The sequence below is a fragment of the Lagenorhynchus albirostris genome, chromosome 19 (assembly GCF_949774975.1).
Source record: "Lagenorhynchus albirostris chromosome 19, mLagAlb1.1, whole genome shotgun sequence".
Classification (NCBI taxonomy): domain Eukaryota; kingdom Metazoa; phylum Chordata; class Mammalia; order Artiodactyla; family Delphinidae; genus Lagenorhynchus; species Lagenorhynchus albirostris.
The window spans coordinates 48,081,331-48,099,277 of NC_083113.1; the positions used below are offsets into that span (position 1 = coordinate 48,081,331).

Sequence of the window (17,947 nt, forward strand, 5' to 3'; positions counted from 1 at the left end):
CGTAAATCAGTTTTAAAATGGACTCAAGATCTTAGGCTGATAGATTTGACTGCTCTCCCCTCTCCTTCAGGCTGGCTTTGGTTCATCTGACCCTTGGAAGTCATATTGTTTACGTTCCTTCATCTCTCCCGTCCTCATTTCTCCCATCTCTCCTGTGCACTTACAAAGTCTAGCGACATAGAGTTGGGACAGGGTTATATGACTAGATAGCCTGGGTAAGTTAGGCTGATCCAACTTTGCCTGGGCCAGGAGTAGGGGGATAAATTCTGTCTACACATTTGAGCACCAGGACCATTGAAATCCACACTTAGCACACCAGCCTCAAAGGAGGTTTAGGAGTCCAGACACTGGGATATTAGTCTCGGCTGTACCCTTGATTTGGGGGAAGACTTCTGAGATTATCTCTTAATTTCTCCTCTGTACTATGAGGGGGCTGGAGTTTCTTAACTACACAAGGAGGAGGCTGAGAAAATGAGGCAAGAAGATCTCAGGAAGGCTGCCCAAGGGTGACCTCCTTTCAGGGGACACAGTGAATTCAGACGTGCAGTGACACTCTGGTGTTCCCGCTGCAGGTTTTGTGATGCCTTAGTCAGAAGTGACCGAAGGAGGAGGACATGAAAAGTATGGGAACTTTGCAATTGATCCCTGTACCCAAGTATAACTTCCACTTCACCAGCTTTCTTAACAGAATTAATCATCTTGCCATCATCTTGGTTTAAAGTGTTAATTCAAGGAATCAGCTTTGTCATGGCTTCTGACCTGGCTGAGGCCTTTTAATGAAAATTGGCCCCTTCTGAAGAGCCTAGCTGCTGAGACAGTGGAAGACACTGGTTTGTATTGTATTTCCCTCAAGTTAATCTGTGAAACATAAAATTAGGTTATACTTTTGACTTGACAAAGTATCAGTGTTCTCGCTATTACACTGCTTAGAAGGATCTAAGCAAATGTCTGTTCAGTGACTTCAAAAGAATCGAGACAGTTTAAAGAACCTGCTTTGACAGACCTGTTATATCTCATTTACAATAACATGCTTAGAACCTTATTTGTTTAAGAGCATCTCAGAAGAAGGTAATGCCTTGTAGTTGTTCCATTAGGAAGCAGTTGGGAGTTTAGGGTATCAGAGGCAGACACCCCATGTCTCTTCGGAATATGCGTTTCTTAGTCTTGTGGGAAATACTGCTCCCTCAATAGAACCTCTCTAGGCCTCTCTGAAGGCCTCTGGAGAAGTTCCCTCCTACAGCAGCGCAAGGTTAATGCTTTGACCTTTTACTAAAATTGACAGTTGCTGAAGTGAGATGAATTATTTATCAGAAAGAGTTGATTAAAAGAGCTAAGTAAAAAGGAGTGCAAATATGGAATATGTCTTTACCTTTTCATAGCAGCTTTGGCTGCATGCACCTGAGTTCTTTGTGAGACCATCTCTCCTCCAGGTGACTGTAGGTGATGGAGGCTTCGTGAGGAGGGGTTGGGGGAAGGATGATGCATGTTGGTCCATGGAGAGGTTTAACAGTCAGCATGTGAATAGCAAATACCTCCTTGCCTTTTCTAATAGGGACAATTTTTCCAATTTTTTTTTTTTTAAGCAGGGGTATCAATTCTGAAAATATTTTAGAATATTTACCATGTGTGAGGCCTGGGGCTACCCAACTCCTTTAGTTTACCTGGAAATAATACTGCCTTTCTTCAGGGGCAGAAGAAACCAAGGGCCTTCCTGAACTGAAGGGGACCCACAGTCATCACTAACTTTAAATCCATAAGCCTTAGAATTAGAAGGAATCTTGATGCATAAGCCAGTCTCCTCACTTTACAGGTGAAAAAGTGGAGACTCAGAAATGCCAAGATTTAGGGCTTCCCTGGTGGCGCAGTGGTTGAGAGTCCGCCGGCCGATGCAGGGGACACGGGTTCGTGCCCCGGTCCGGGAAGATCCCACGTGCCGTGGAGCGGCTGGGCCCGTGAGCCGCGGCCGCTGAGCCTGCGCGTCCGGAGCCTGTGCTCCGCAACGGGAGAGGCCACAACAGTGAGAGGCCCGCTTACCGCAAAAAAAAAAAAAAAAAAGAAATGTCAAGATTTACCCCTTGATGAGAATGCTCATATTTTAGCTTCCTGCTCAGTCCCTTTCCCACCACACAGGCTGCAAGCTGGGCACTTGGAGCCAGGAGATACACAAGGAGTGCCTGCAGGGAGGTCGGGAAGGAGTCTCCAGCCTGGCGGTGGTGAGGGTATTCACATTTCTGGAGGCCAGGGGTACATTCCAGCCTAGATTGGGGTGGGTGTTGACAGCCAGGCTCTACTTGGTTTTACTTTTACCTTATCCCCCTTCATCTCCGACTCCCCTCCCACCCCACCCTGCTGGGTTCACCTTTTCCCTGGATAGGTGTTCATGTTATGTTACTTTAAAAAATATATGGTGGCATTTCATGTGTATATTTTAGATTTCAGCCCAAAGATCTTGATCTATACTTGTAAATGTTTGAATTAATAAATGAATGGAGACAGTGCACTGGTGGCTTTGAGAGTGGATGATGAAGTCTGGGAGGTCACTTTGTGAGCCCTGAAGTTCCGCAGCTGTCAGAGAGGTGGGGTTGTCCCCCCGCCACTCGGCTCATCTGGTTAGGGAGGGACCCTTTCCTATCAGAATGAGGGGAGGAAACTTTGGGCCCAAAGATTCACCTGAGGCTTTTGTCCTCAGGGTAAAGGTGGGAACAAGGTGGCTGTGACCTGCCTGTGTGTGTCTGCCTCCTGCCAGGTGGACTAGAGGAGGAGTGGAGGTTGTCTCCCAGCTCAGGATTTTTGTTAAAACATTATCCTTATAGTTCTTCCTTTATACTTATAGATACCCAAAGCAGTATAGGAGTATTATTCCTGACAACTTGTCCCCTACCTTGAGTTTCACATTGGCTAATCTTTGACTTAAGGGCCTGATTTTTTTTTTTTTTTTTTGCGGTACGCGGGCCTCTCACTGTTGCGGCCTCTCCCGTTGCGGAGCACAGGCTCCAGACGTGCAGGCTCAGCGGCCGTGGCTCACGGGCCTAGCCACTCCGCGGTATGTGGGATCCTCCCGGACCGGGGCACGAACCCGTGTCACCTGCCTCGGCAGGCGGACTCTCAACCACTGCGCCACCAGGGAAGCCCACTTAAGGGCCTGATTTTCAACCAAAACTCAGTTGCTCTGTCCTTAACTGGAAAGGAGGAACCGGTCAGAGCTTTGGTTGACTTGTTTTATTCCTTCCTCCCTCCCCATCCTACTTCTCCATCTGGTTCTCCATGTTGTTCTGAGGTCAGTCTGCCTGGGCTGCGATTCGGCTCCAGTCACTTGAAACTGTCTGACCTTCATCTCCCTGAGCCTCGATTTCCTCACCTGTAAAGTAGGAATAATCATGGTGCCCCGCACAGAGGTTCAAGGGCTTACATGCAGTAGTGCAAATAAAGCGCCCAGTTACCCGTGCCAGGCATGGCTCTGGAAATGCGGGCCACTGCTCTCATTTTCCTGTCCTCCTCCTCCCCCAACGACCTCCTGGGTGGATGGAAGCCCTGCATGAGGAGCAGGTTCAGAGCTGCTGTGGTAAGAGCCCTGAGCCCTTTCCTCGCTGCTCTTGGCCATTCTTGCAGCGCTTGGCACTGGCGTGTCTTGCATCGGTGAGAGCCAGAGTGGCTCTTTGGAAGGACTGACTGCGCCTCCCTGCCCTGGGCTCACCGTGCGTCCTCCCTCGCACCACATGTGCCTGTCCCGTGCCCCGCGGAGGGCCCTGGGAAAGGCGCTGGGAAAACCAGCTGGTGCGCGGGGCTCGGAGCTGGTCACTCGGGAGCGTGGCGTTCAGTGAATTCAGATGATGCAGCTGCTCTTCCTGGAGGCACGGGGTGTTTCTCACCTTATCTTAGCGAGGGATGGGCCTTGCTGCCGTGGCCCTTGCTCAGTAGCTCTTGTGCCTTCAAATAAGGGAGAAGGGAATGCACTTTCATGGAGCGAGAAGCTATACCAATCCCATTGCTTTGGTAATTATAGTATAACACGTGCTAAAGGCAGGCAACCAGGGCTGAAAATGGGGAAGAGGGAAGGAGAAATGATACGAAAGCCTGGGGAAGCTCTGCGCTGCTCCTGCCCGGGCTTGTTGCAGAGCTGGTTGTGCTAAGCAGCAACCTTGTGCCCACGCCCCCAGGTTTTTTCAGCTGCAGTCGTTCGTCTGGGCCCAGACCGCTGGTTTTGCCTTCTTAGTAAGTAGCAGTTTCAACCACTATGATTTTCACTGAGATCCAGGGATAATTGGGGTGGGGGTTAGGGAGCGGGAGGACGTAACAAAAAAATCTTCTTTGGTTCTTGTAATTATGAAAGTAATCTGAGTTCATTATCACAAAATCAAGTAATACAGTGTTGAAAGTAAAAGTTTGTGTCTCTTCTCCCGTCACAGTCTCTTGGTCTGTGGGTGACCAGGTAGCCGCTGTGAAACGTGGGTGTGTCTGCAGACATGTGTCTGTGCTCATGCTTCTGCAAGCATGTGTGAGTTGCTTGTGGGTTTCTTTCTTTTTTAAGGGCGTCACACTCTACATATTGTTCTGCAACTTGCTTTTTTTTTTTAATTCAATTTGTGGACAAATTAGTATACAGAAGTTTTACCTTTTTATTTTGGCTGTCTAATAGCCCATCATATGGACATTATACAAATTATCAACCAGACCTCCATTAACCTGAAAATAAGGAGATAGTGCGAAAGTCTGAATAAGGAGAGTGTGAAAGTCTGAAGTCTGATCTTCTCCTCCGTCAGGTGACGCTACTTTCCCAGCTCTGCAACAGTTGGGAGGTGTCGTTTCTAGAGAAACTGAGCGGGGGTTTATGGACTTGGCCAGACACCAAGGAAGGGAAGATGGGAGTGAGGTACCAAACCAGAGGCAGGAAGATCGGATGAGAATCCGAACTGTACCAAGAGGCTCCAAACTTCCTGTCCTGTTCAATTCCAGAACTCCTAGAGTAGAGGCAAGAGTTCGAAGGATCTGTGTTTGAAGAAACTGAACTTGCTACAGAGGAAAGATCTGTAGATACTAATGTCTGGTCACAAATGAAAAAGCTGCCTGGCACTTCTGTTACCCAAATCCCCAAATAAATTATCAGCTAACCAATTCAATAGTGTATTGGGAACATGTACAAACAAGTACTGTTTTCCCCCAAATTACTAGGATAGTTCAGCATCAGAAAACCTGTCATATCAATAGACAAAAGGAGGGAAAACATGATCTCAGTTGATACAGAAAAATAAATTGATAAATTCAGTAGCATTTTATGTTTTAAATACTCAATAAAATAATGATAAAAGGAACTTCCTTAGTTTTACAGAAGTTATATAACAGAAATCTATAGCAAACATTATATTTAATTGAAGAAACTTCGTTTCATTTACTGGAGGTTCTGATCAACAGATTAAGGAAAGAAAAAGAAATTAAATGTAGGAGTTGGAAGGGAAGAGATAACACTTTATTTTCACATGATATAATCAGATACAAGATGAATCTATCAAATTAAATTGTATTTCCCTATGCTACAATAATCAACTCAAAATTTAAGAAATAATAACAGAAGAAACCATAAAGTTTCTGGTACTTAACAGAAACAAGAATATATAGAACCTCTATGGGAAAGTCAAATAAATAGAAAGATATTCTGTATTCCTGCATGAGATCTAATATTACACAGATCATAATCTTCCTTTCACATTGATTTATAAACTCAGTGCTATCCCAGTAACTATGGAGTAACAAATTACTTCAAAACGTAATAGCTTAAAACAAGAATAATCATTCTCTCTCACAACTTTTGGTAGTCAGCTCTCCCAGGCATTTTTGTCTTTTGGGCCTCCCATGAGGTTGCAATCAGATGATGGCTGTGGATGGGACCATTGCAAAGGCTTTTCACTCACATGTCAGTGCCTGGTCTGGGAAGACTCAAGCAGTTGGGGCTTGAACAGCTGGGGATCCGTGGGCATCTCTGTTTATGTGCAAGCTTTCTGCTTGATCTCCCCAGCATGGTGCCTTCAGGGTAGCTGGACTTCTTACACGTTGGCTCAGGGCTCCCACATCCCTTGTCCTAAGAGAGAACCAGGGGGAAGCCTTTTTGGATGCAGCCTTGGAAGTCACGTAGCATCACCTCTGCACATTATTGATTCAGGCAGTTTGTGAAGGTCACTGTAGGTAGAAGGGAAGGGAACATAGACTCCATATATCAATAGAAGAATGTTAATATCATTGTAAAAAGAGCATGTGGGATGAAACATGTACTGGTGCAGCCATCTTTGGAAAACAGAGTCTGCCCAAATTGCAGTTCCATTCAGAATTATAACTGGATTTTGGGGGGAAGAACTTTTATTCTTAAATGCATTTGAAATAACAAAGCCAACTTTAAGAAAGAAAAAGGGGACTTTTGCACCAGATACTGTAAGCTACCAAGCCATTGTACTAAAAGCAGTATGGTATCTGTGCAAGAACAGGTAATAGACAAAAACGGAATAGGATAAAGATCTCAGAAATAGACCCATGTATATATAAGAACTTAATATACTATAAAAAGTTACCACAAATCAATGAGGAAAGGATGGATTGCTCAGTAGATAGTGTTGGGAAAATTAGCTTACTAGATGGAAAAACATAAACCAGATCGCCACGTAATATCCCATACAATGGTAGATTCTGGAAGAATTAATGGCCTAAATGAAAGTGATAACACCACAAAATTAATAGAGGCCCAGTATCCCTTATCCACAAATGTGAAATGCAGAAAGCTCTGAAAACCAAAAGCTCTTTGATAACCCACATGGCAGCAAAAGTTGAGTTGAGGTGAGGCTCTTTATAATCATTTATTTATCCTGCTTAATGTGAATGTCACATATTTCACCGCAGTGTTTTTTCAAACTGTTGTTATGAAAACTTTCAAACATTCAGAAAAGTTAAAAGGATAGTCCAGTGGGCACCTGTATATCTTCTACCTCAGCTCAGTGCTTATCAATTTGCTGTATTTGCTTTATCTATATATGTGTATATGTATATATTTTTTCTTTTTTTGCTGAACCATTTGAAATGTCGCAAACATTGTGATACTTCATCTGTATATACTGCTAAGAATAGGTATTTCCTAAGGAAAAGGACATTTTCCTACAGAATCATAATAGTCACATTTTAAAAAGTTAACAATAATTCCATAATATCATCTAATACCCATATTCAGACTTCCCCAATTATCCCCAAAATGTTTTTCCCCACTCAACACGTTTCTTGAGCATTTGAACATTATTTGTTTACTGTTCATTGACTAATGTTTAGTGAACATTATTGAACACCTACTGTTGTAAGTCACTATGAAAAATACAAAAATAGATGTGTTCGCTGTCCTTGGGAACAATCTAGTGTGGGAGAAACAAACATACACAAAAAAATATGACGCAGGACAGGCTGCAGTAAGTGCCATAATATGGGCAGAAGCAATACTATAAGGACATGAAGCAAGGAATCATCGATTCCTTCTGAAGGGAGCCTTCCTCCTGCTATAGTGTGTTGGGAAAACAGCTGAATCCTCTTCCTGGTCCTAACTCATTCTCTCTCTTTTCAGACCTTAGAGTGATTCTAATTTGAGGGATATTTGGCCTTAAAGAGACCCAAAATATACATTTTTATATGGTTTTATTGAACTAAGATCCAGCCAAGGTTCATACATTGTATTTGGTTGGTATGTTTCTTTCATTTCTCTTGATCCAGAACTGTGTGTGTGTGTGTGTGTGTGTGTGTGTGTGTGTGTGTGTGTGTGTGTGTGTGTGAGAGAGAGAGAGAGAGAGAGAGAGAGAGAGAGAGAGAGAGAGAGAGAGACATTGACTTCTTGTGATGACCAGAACCAACCGACTTATAGAATGTCCCTCATTCTGGATTTGTCTGATTGTTTTCTCATGGTATCATTTAACCTGTTTCTCTAGATACTATCCTTTGTATTTCTTTGTCAGCTGGAGGCGAGGTCTGGATTAGTTTCAGTTTAAACATTTTTGAGAAGAATATAGGTGTTGTTGCTATGTACTTCATATTGTATGACATAAGGAAACACGTAATGAATGTCAGGTTTTTCCACCATAGTTCTGTTAAGTTTGATAATTTGGTTAAGATGGTGACTGCCAGATCTTTGCCTTGTAAAAGTACTTTTTTTTTCTCTTTGCAGTTAGCAAGTTACTTACAGGGAGATTCATTGGTGACTTGCAAATATCCTGTTCTCCAACAACCAAATTATTTTAGTGTTCTGATGATAATATCTAATGGTTTTATTATCCATTGGTGATCCTTACCTTAATCAATTATTTCCTTGGTGGGTCACTTCAAAACTATTAATGTGTATGATATGTGCTGTCCTAGACGTTACTTAGGAGTGTTACATGACATCACCTTTCTTAAGTCTGGAACCATCTGAATTCCAAAACTCCTCTAGCCCTGAGGTTTGCAGATAAGGGATTATAAAAAAGTAGGGAAAAGTGCAGAGTATCTTTGTGTCACAGGAGCAAGGAGGAACTTTGTAAAGCACAAATAAGGCAAAAAAACACAGATGGTGTTTAAAGCTTTGAGACTCAGAAGGGAGAGGATGTAGAAAGAGAATAATGGGGTGTCAGGACTGAGCCTTGAAGCATAGACCATTATTATTGGTTGGGAGGAAGAGGAAGAAACAGAAAAGGAGACAGAGCAACCAGTGGGGTGAGAGGACAACCAAAGGAGCACAGTTTAGAAGCCAAGTAAAGACGGTGAGTCACCGAGAAGGGAGAGATGACCTGGCCCTGCTCCTGTGAGAGCTCAGGTAGACTAGGACCGAAAGGTGACTGTTAGGTGTGGCAGCGTGGGTGCCAGTGGTGCCCTTGACAAAGCAGTTTTGATGGAGTGGTAAAGGGAAAAACATCTGATTGGAGTGGGTTTAGGGTGAGAGGGAAGAAAGGCGTTATCGAGTATAGACAACCTTTTGGAGGAGTTTTTGATACAAAGCCACGCAGAGAAACGGCAAGATAGCTGTCAGGTGAAGCGGAGTTAAGAGAAGTCATTTTTCCAAAATTAGAGAAATATTAGCATATTTGTTTGCTGATGGGAAGGATAAAGAGGAAAAAAAAAATAAGAAAGTCACATAGGCCAGAATAACCAGCCACATTTTGCAAGCACACCTGTAAACCAGAGGATGCACGTAAAGTAGATTTAAACGGTCGCTCCCAGGGGAGAAGGTCTGCAGGGAGCAGGATGGAGTGACCCCTGGGGATGAAAGGACGCAAGAGAAAGGCCTCGCTCAGACCAGTGTGCCGTAAACTGTGCAGCGTGATCCGATCAGCCGGCGCACCGGAAGATTGAAACAGAGGTCTCGGAGGAGCCGCCTGACGTCTTGCCGTGAAACCAGTCAGCCAGCCTCCGCTCACAGACACGTGAGGGTAGAGTAAAGCCATCTGCAAGGTGTCAAAATGTAAGATAATTATCAATAATTACCTCTGGGGAGTTGAAGTGGGGACCTGTCCTTTTCCCCTTTTGTACTGGTGGTGGTTGTAAAGTATCTGTGCCTTAACTAAGCCGTTTTACTTTGTGAAATTCACCCAAGGATGAAACTGGACAAGTGCCCAAAATGCTCAGGTGCTGCCAAGATGCAGCGTGGTTTCTGTTACTGAAAAACTGAGGACACTGCTAAATGTCTAGCTGTAGGAAATCGGCTAAATCAATTCTGCCTCCATACAGTAGGGTCCTACATAACCATTTCTTAAAAGAGATGAGGGAGATTATATCATTTCCATGGAAGAAAATGTATTTTAAAATGAAAAAGTAGATCTCAAAATAGTGTAGATGTAAAGAAAAAAAAGCCTTAAGATATAAATATTTTAATCCAGAAATATATTTTAAAAATAAAACCCTTTTCTGTCGCATAAAACTGGCCTCAGAGTTTAGAGTTCAGTGCCAGCTTTCCCCAAGAGGGCAGCACACTGGGAAAGCCTTCAGCTGGAGGAAGGTGGCAGTTAGAATTGGCGAACATTTCGTCATATGCTTAAGTGATTGGGGAAGAAAATCCAGCAGTGGAAAGAAAGAAGGTGGCTTGCCAGGCCGGGGCGGGGGTCTCAGTCTGTGTGGAGAGCAGGCAGTGGGGCAGCCGCACTCCTGTGACGAATTCCTTTCTCAGGAGGCCAAGTTGGGTTCTAATCCATACCCGCTGTTCCTTTTTTATGGTTGATCTGGTTGATTGTTTTTGCCTATTAAAAGCGAAACTCAAACATTTGTCAGCCCAAAAAGTTAAAGACCCAGTGATCTAGTTCTGGAGTGTGACCTCTGGAGGAAGAGAGCCCCAGGTGTGTGCGAGGGTCTCCAATACCAGCCGAGGTCGTGAATGGAGGCCCAGGATTGTTCTAGGGTCTGGAGTCTGTACAGCAAGGTCCGCATCTCCAGCCCTGTATCCTGCCTCCCTCCAGGGCTTGAAATGTAATCTCCCTAATCCAAGTTTAGGAGTTGGCCCTGGTAGCTAAGGCTGTAAGAACACACTTCCCTTTTCACCTTGTATCTATTTCCTTACTTGTCTGACCCTTTTTCCTCTTCTGTGAAATGGACCTGAAGCTCCCTCACCAAGTTATTTTGAGTGCACTCAAGAAACATGGGGGTCCACTCCCTCCTCCCTGGTTTCATTCAGCAAGTGGATGGAATCAAGCTGATGCCTGAGGAGGACCAATGGGGCCAGAGAAAGGGGGGAAATAAAAAAGAACAAAAAGAAAGAAGGCAAGAAGAGTTGCTTTACAGATAGATGTCTACAGTTGGAGAACTTCATTTGTGTTTTTATTTTTTGTTCTGGACCCCAGGGATATGTACTCTAAATATTCTTAGCTGCTCCCCTTTACTTCTGGTAGCCACCATATTTGCACACGTGTTTAAGTGCAGTCCCTTAAGTGTTATTTTCCCTCAAGGCTCAGACTTGGATCCTTATACGTTCTCCTGGACTGGGCTTATCTGTTCCCATGGCTTTTTTTTGCCTTTTTTTTTTTTTTTAAACTGTTTCTAGGCTAATCCATATCTCCAGTCCAGATCTTCTCTCTGGGCCTCAGTTCCTTACAGCAGATATACCAGATAGCTCTATTTCCATTTCCCTCACATTCCCCAAACGTGATATGTCCCAAACTGAACCATCATCTTCATCCCTGCCCTCCCTTTCTATTAGCCATCCTCCTTCAAGGATTCATATGTCCATGAAAACCACTATCTACTCAATTTCTGAAGCCAGAAACTTGATCATCATTGTTAACTACTTTTGCACTCATTCCTCTCACTTCTAGGATAAAAAAATCCAAGAGAATTAATCCATTAGAAATCTTTCTCTTTCTTTTTTGGGCCACACCACGCGGCATGTGGGATCTTAGTTCCCAACCAGGGATCAAACCCGTGCCCTCTGCCCTGGAAGTGCGGAGTCTTAACCACTGGACCACCAGGGAGGTCCCCGAGATGTATTGTTTTGTTTTTTATTTATTTAGTTATTGTTTGTTTGTTTTTGGTTGCATTGGGTCTTTGTTGCTGTGCGCAGGCTTTCTCTAGTTGCAGCGAGCTGGGGCTACTCTTCATCGCGGTGCGCGGGCTTCTCACTGCAGTGGCTTCTCTTGTTGTGGAGCACGGGCTCTAGGCGCACAGGCTTCAGTAGTTGTGGCACATGGGCTCAGTAGTTGTGGCACATAGGCTCAGTAGTTGTGGCTTGTGGGCTCTAGAGCTCAGGCTCAGTAGTTGTGGTACACGGGCTTAGTTGCTCCGCGACATGTGGGATCTTCCCTGACCAGGGCTCGAACCTGTGTCCCCTGCATTGGCAGGCGGATTCTTAACCACTACGCCACCAGGGAAGCCCCCTGAGATGTTTTTAATCCATATACTTTTCCACCAGGATTGGGCACAACGTGTAAGGAGACACCAAAAAAATAGGTAATCAAGATAAATAATTGTTCAGAGTTGAGTCGACCAGAGGTCCTTTCTGGATTCTGAATCCACCAGATGGCCCATTGGGCAGCCAGCCCAGAGGTCCCAGTAGCACAGGGGACCTTAACGTTTACCAGGGGTTGGCAGCATAGCCTGGCCCAGGCCTGCTTCTCTCCATTCACATGACTTTTGGCCTGAATGACCGAGCAGCCCCCTAACTGTAGAAAATAGATTCATCCTCCAATGTCCACCCACTAGAGACAGTGGCCTGTGCATAAAATTGAGCATTAACAGTTTAACACATAGGATTAACTATGTTGTCACACATGCACTCACACAAAAGCACCAAGTTTTAGAGCAGAGAGCAGTTTTAGGTTTAGATTGTCCTATCAACCCCCCCATCCTTTTGCAGGTAAAAAATGTAAACAGAGCTCTGGCATGAGTCATCCAACTGGAAGCCGATGCCTTTGGGACCAGCAGTCCCAGGCCCACACTGAGAGGAGGCATTGCAGTGGATGGAACTCCTGCCTTCACCTCTGAGATGCAGGGACCTTGTTGGCCCAATGATGAAGCCCAGGTGCTGCCATTCTTCATACCCTTCCCGTGTGCCAGCAGTGAGGAGTGAGGCTCCCTTTTACAGTCCCTCTGCTCTCTCCCTCCCCAGTCCTGGACCATTTGTCCACCAGTTATCTAGGTGGGTGAAAGATGGCATTTTAAAAATTGAGACCAGGGGAATTCCCTGGTGGCGCAGTGGTCGAGAATCCGCCTGCCAGTGCAGGGGACACGGGTTTGAGCCCTGGTCCGGGAAGATCCCACATGCCGCAGAGCAACTAAGCCCGTGAGCCACAACTACTGAGCCCATGTACCACAACTACTGAAGCCCGTGTGCCTAGAGCCCATGCTCCGCGACAAGAGCAGCCACTGCAATGAGAAGCCCGCGCACCACAATGAAGAGTAGACCCTGCTCGCTACAACTAGAGAAAGCCTGCATGCAGCAACAAAGACCCAACACAGCCAAAAATAAATTAATTAATTAAAAAAAAATTGGGACCAGGCTTCCCTTCACAAGTTGATCATTTGCTGGCTTTTGCAATAATGAGCTTTTTTTCCCTTTCCTTTCCTTTTTTTCCTTTATTTTTAAACCTCCCTCTGGTGCAGAGGGTTGAGTTAACGCTGTTGCTCAATTTGTGGCATATTGTCCTTGGTCTGGGTAAGGCTGTTCTCTTGGTTTTGGTCACCTCTACATTGAGTTCCTCGCATTTCTTCCTGTTCTCCATTCCCCTCCCCTCTGTAGCCAACCATGCAAATGTGCTTGATATATATTCTCTTATTGGCGTATTAGGAATTGTTGCTTTGTGTGCATATGTGGAGTTTTCGTTTTTGGATTTGAATTTTTGTTGATCACGTACACACATCTTTAACTTAACTGTCTTGGTGCTCCAGATCCTTTGTGTATCTTTACTCGGCACTGTGTTCATCTCTCTCCTGTGTGTGTGTTTAGTCCATTGCTGATGCCCGCTGCACACCACTTCACAGTGTACAGGCTCCACGTGGCACTTACCCATTGCCGTTCCTCATCCGGGCTGCCTGCAGCTCACTGCTACCCCGCTCTGTGCTGCAGTGAACTTCCTCTGCTGCCTTCTGATTGGCCTGTGGGAGGATTTCTCAGGGAAACATACCAGAAGTGGGCTTGCGGGATCATAGACCAGTGAACTTTCTATGATCATTTCTTCTGGGGATTCAAAAGAGGTGATTGTATCCCATTTCTCTCCATTTTCTCCTAAGTGCTAGGAAGGTATGTTGCTTAGGCTGCTGTAGCTTTTAGCCTAGCTCTGGAGTCTTGCAGTGATACCGTCCAGAGAAGAGACAAAGGTTGGGGCTTAGTCTCTTGTGGGTCAGTTTGAAGTTTGAGTTTCTTTACTCTGAATAGTTCAGACTCACTCTGCTCCTTTCGTGTCCACATACAAAATGATCTGCGACTGCTGAGGGTTGTTCTGGTGTCCAGTTGTCCATGGCTGTTTCTAGACCTCTTGTATGGAGGCAGCATGGTGTAGTGGAAGGAGGCCATACAACGGAGTTGGGCCGGCATAAGCACACGTTTGACTTTTCCATGTGCTTGGCAGCCCAGTCCATGAGCTGGAGTCATGCCGTCAGGCCACAAAGTGGGTGTGGAGGGCCCGAGTGCAAGGGCATACAGCACAGAGCCTTTCGGGGGGCCCATACCTCTTCCCCCTTCTTGGCTCGCCACTTATGAGACACGAAAGCCTCCAGCAAGAGCGTTGAGAGGAGAGAGCACAGTGGTCCGTGAGTTGGTGTCTAAAGGGTGCTGAGCTGTATTAAAACCTTTAACATGGTGAAATATTTGTGGATAAACTTATTGTCTGTAATTGGCTTCAAAATGATCCAGGTGTTGGGGGTCGTGGGTGAGGTAAAGATCAGGTGACCATATGATTCGTTGTCCAATCCCAGGCATGTTTGAGACTGAAAGAGCGGGCTTTTTTTGAATTTTATTTTTTTATATACAGCACGTTCTTATTAGTTATCCATTTTATACATATTAGTGACTACATGTCAATCCCCATCTCCCAATTCATCCCACCCCACCCCCACAGTTTTCCCCCCTTGGTGTCCATATGTTTGCTCTCCACATCTGTGTCTCAATTTCTGCCCAGCAAACCGGTCCATCCTGAAAAGAGGGGGCTTTTAATTACACCAGGACAAGTTTAAACCATGATTGTCCCTGCAAACCAAGACAAGGACATCCCGGGGAAAATGAGACAGAATTGATCCTGAGTTGATCACTGTTAAACCTGGGTGATGAGTACTTGGGAGCTCATTATATCCTCTATTTTTTGTATGTCTGATATTTTCCATAATAAAAAGGCTTCATAAAAGGCAGTGTAGGGCTTCCCTGGTGGCACAGTGGTTGAGAGTCCGCCTGCCGATGCAGGGGACGCGGGTTCGTGCCCCGGTCCGGGAAGATCCCACATGCCGCGGAGCGGCTGGGCCCGTGAGCCATGGCCGCTGAGCCTGTGCGTCCGGAGCCTGTGGTCCGCAACGGGAGAGGCCACAACAGTGAGAGGCCTGCGTACCGCAGAAAAGGCAGTGTATCTGTCAGACGGCTGAAGCATTCAGAAGCCCTCCTGTACAGGAAATGGCTGTTGGGTTCCTAGGCAGCCCCTACCTGGGGTAGAAATCCCAGGTCACCCCGTGCTGCTCTTCCACCGCCTCTGGGCACTGCCCTTCGGGGGCAGGATGGGGAGGTGGGGCCCTGCCTGCTGTTGTTGGTAGGAGGAATGAGAAGCTTGAGGGTGTTCTAGCTCAACATGACTTGGTTTGGGGGCAGGAAAAAAGGTCAGCCCTTTTTCCTGTCGCCAGAACTTTCAAGGCCTGCCCAGGTGGCAACCGAAGCACCACATCCGCTCCACACCCCAGTGCTGGTGGCAGGGGTGCCTGCAGTCTGTGCACATGCACGTGTGATTATTTTCCACACTCTCATCAGGACCACGGGGTTGGGCAGGAAGCAGCATGACTGCAGTGGCATTTTAACCGACATGATCCCACTTAACCCTCACTGTGGTATAGCAGTTGCTGGAGCCTTGAGTGGTAGAGGGTAACCTCTGCTGGGAATGGACTCAAACAAACAGTCTGACATCCCCTTAATTTGTTCTCTCTTTCCGGTTATACAGCTGGACCTTTTTCACACAGTTCCACAAAGTGCGGTATTTATTCATCCAACAGATGTTTTCGAGAGCCAGCCTATCATATGCACACTCTAGGGACACAGAAGTGAAAGAAAAAGACTGCCTTCAGGGGGCTTATATTGTAGTGGGAGTGGCAGCAGGTGCAGTGGTGGTGAGTGCTAAGAAGAAAAAGTGAACTGAAGGGGGAGTGGGTTAAGAGTGGTGGCTGTTTTAGGTGGTTGTCTAGGAAGGTGAGCGGGAACGGGCAGATGTCAGAGAGAGAGTCTTTATGGGGGACCAAAAAGCAAGCGCAGCAACATGGGGGGAGCAGGGAGAGGAGGAGGGTCACCCTTCTCAGATGCTGCTGATTACTGGAGAATTGACTTTCAGATACCACCATGTGGAAGTCATTGGTAACCTTGGTAAGAACGATTTGGGGGATTGGAGTAGTTGAAGAGGGACTGGAAGGAGAGGGAGTGAAGAAGGCCATTGCAGACAACTCTTTGAAGGTGCTTGTCATTGTAAATGGGACAGTTGTTAAAAGTGGGGGTGGGATTGAGAGTATTGTGGAAGATGGGGACCACTGCATGTATGCTGACTCAGTAGAGAGGGAAAATGCATCTAATGGAACTTGTTGTAAACGACCCTCTGGTATGCTTTAGCAAATATTAAGTAGCCCTGATCATGAGGGAGGGGAGGCCCTGGTTCAGTTTCCTGTTTCCCTTGGAGTTCCCTCTTCTCCAGGCTAAAAGTAAGTCACAAATGTTCGGACTGTCCTCAAATACCTGTTTTAACATGCTTTCATCTTCTATTTACAATCTTCCTCTTGTTTTCCAAATGGTTCTGAACTTTTGGGTTTTAAATCTGAATCTACAGATTCATTCTTGAGAAAAACACAGCTATCAGCAGAACCTGGCATGTTATTTCAGGAGGCTGATGGATCCTCTGACGTCTGTTCCAGGAGCGTCCAGTCATGAGGCTGCGTGTCGGATACATTCCCTACACCATCAGTCACTTAAGGCTCTGAAAATGGTGGAAAAAATGAGAGCCCTGAGGCCTTGTCTTCTCTCTTCTTCTCTAGATCATCAGTTCCTTGAGGGGAGAAATTATATTTAATGTCTTGGCTTGTTTCCTTACCACTTAATAATAACTGGAATAAAAATGAGTGAACAGGCAGACTGACTCACTTAGTTGCTCATCCTCCTTGAGTGTGGCACATACGTAGCTGTACACTTGTCAGTGATGCACAAGAGAGGATGCCACGCTTCGGTAATTTTCGGTAGAGCCAGGAACCCCAGTAACTTCCGCCTTTATAAAGTTGATCCTTGGGGCTTCCCTGGAGGTGCAGTGGTTAAGGATCCGCCTGCCAATGCAGGGGACATGGGTTCGAACCCTGGTCCGGGAAGATCCCACATGCCACGGAGCAGCTAAGCCCCTGCACCACAACTACTGAGCCCGTGCTCTTAAACCTGCGAGCCACAACTGTTGAGCCCACGTGCCACGACTACTGAAGCCTGCACGCCTAGAGCCCGTTCCCCGCAACAAGAGAAGCCACCGCAATGAGAAGCCCGCGCACCACACCAAAGAGTAGCCCCCACTCGCAGCAACGAAGACCCAGTACAGCCAACAACAACAAAAAAAGTTGATCCTTTAGGAAAATGACCACATCTCCTATTATATTTTGCATTGGTATCCTGTTACTGGTGTAACAAATGATCACAACACAAATTTATTCTCTTATGTTTTTGGAGGTGAAATTCTGAAATGGTCAAGGTGTTGCCAGGATTGCATTTCTTGTGGAGGTTCCAGAGGAGGACCCACTCCCTTGCCTTTTCCAGCTCCTAGAGGCTGCCGGCTTTCCTTGGTTCATGGCCCCTTCATCCGTCTTCAAAGCCGGCAGCCAGCATTTTCAAATCTCTCTCTGGCATCTGCTTCCCTGGCTCTGTCTCCTTTCCCTTATAAAGAGCCTTGTGATTCCACTGGGCCCACCTCAGTGATCCAGGATAGTCTCCCATTTTAAAATCCGTAATTTATCACATCTGCAAAGCCCTTTTCACCATACAAGATAACATTTGCAGCTTCCAGGGATTAGGATGTGGGCACCTTTGGGGGACCATTATTCTGCTAACCAGACATTTCTATAGCTCTTTACACGTATGTTCTCATTTAGTGGCTAGGTTGGTAAAATTATTCCTGTTTTACAGGAGAAAGTGCAAGGTCAGAGAGGTTAGGCCAGTTCCCCTTGGCCCCAGAATTCATGGCTTGAATGCTGGACTTCTGACTCCTGTCCACCTCGTTCCATTCTGTTCGGCTGCTTGTGTTTTAGTTCTCCTGTCTTCCATAGATTT

At 45.8% G+C, this 17,947-nt stretch overlaps 1 protein-coding gene across 3 annotated transcripts in view; it reads left to right on the forward strand.

The window, feature by feature from the left end:
* Window positions 1-17,947, forward strand: part of ZNRF1 (zinc and ring finger 1) — a 99,816-nt gene that overhangs the window by 54,050 nt on the left and 27,819 nt on the right. The window lies entirely within an intron of this gene.